The sequence below is a fragment of the Pygoscelis adeliae genome, unplaced genomic scaffold (genome assembly GCF_000699105.1).
Source record: "Pygoscelis adeliae isolate BGI_AS28 unplaced genomic scaffold, ASM69910v1 Scaffold318, whole genome shotgun sequence".
Taxonomy (NCBI): domain Eukaryota; kingdom Metazoa; phylum Chordata; class Aves; order Sphenisciformes; family Spheniscidae; genus Pygoscelis; species Pygoscelis adeliae.
The window spans coordinates 3,030,266-3,031,621 of NW_008825430.1; positions in this window are offsets into that span (position 1 = coordinate 3,030,266).

A 1,356-nucleotide genomic window follows, 5' to 3' on the forward strand; every position below is an offset into this window, starting at 1 on the left:
GCGCATCTTGTCTTGTGCTCAAGTGGACTGTCGCTGCTTACCTGGGGTCCTTCTGAACTGGGGGACGCAGGGGGGAAGAATAGGGACCGTTTCTTGGTACCAGAGCTGTCTAGTACTAGTACGAGTGAGCCCGAGCATGCAAGAGTTTAAAGTCATTATGAAACATTGTGGTACATGCTTAGCAGAGTGTTTTTTTTTAAAGGGTAAATCTGTGTCAGGCAAACTGTTTTCCAAATTCCAGTGGAACACCTTTCCAATGCAAAAATAATTGTTAAGTCAGCTGAAAGGCATTGCGTGTGTGTGCAGTTGAAAACTTAGTTCACTGTAAAGGTGAAAAGCTTGCAAGATTGGAAGAAAAAGAGGTTTCCTTTTTCAGGTGTTCTGATGCACCTTTTCAACCCATCGCCAGATTTTTCACTCATCAGGCAGAGGGCAAATGCAGCCAAAACTATATGGAGATAGTTACGCTTCAGTGAGGGATGCAAGAGATTTTCTTTCTTTTCCTGATTTCCTCAAAAAGGAGCTATTACATCTTTGTTTTTAGAGGCCTTGATGAATATGCTTTAATGTCTTGCTAGCTTCCTCATGCTTGTATAGTACTTTTTTATTTATATTCAGATTTGCAATCTTGGCTTTTTTTTATGCTTGCCTGATTGGAAAAGGTTTATGTTTTTAGGTCCCCATGCTGCAAAAATGGATGCAAGCTATCGGTATTGTTTTTCAAGGATCTGATTTTGTAGGGTCAGACTCTTTCATTACATTTCCTTATACCTCGTCACAAGAGAAAAATTGGACAAAGTAGGTCCTTCCTGTGACAAAAACTCTTCTAGGAGGTGAGGAGGACATGTAGCAAAGTTTGTAGGACTAATTGCAAGCAAAATATAAAAGATGCTAAGGAAAAATATTTAGCAGAGCCTTTATTCTTCAGGTTGTTTTAATAAACTTTCTCATGGTAGAACTCTGAGTTAGTATCAAACTGACAAACACCATTTTCTGATCAGTGGGACAGAGTATGCCATCGAGCACACATGTGCTGACTCAGAGGGAGTTAGGGGCACGTTAGCTGAGGATGAAATGTCTTTGATTAATGTAACTGCTGCTCTAAAACCGTGCTGTTTAGACAGCAATAGTAGTGCATCCAGAGATGATATTTCAAGTGTTAATTATTTTTGGAATCTAAAATGGATTAGGGTAAGTATTTAGTCTTGTGAGGTGCTTCTTCTGTTTAACAGAAGCCTTCAGTTCAGTATGTACTTTGCAGTGGTTCTTCCTTTTACTGGGTGTTACCTATGAGTCACACATCTGCTTAATAACCTGCAAATCTAGACATAATGGCAATATCAATTTTGGGTATTT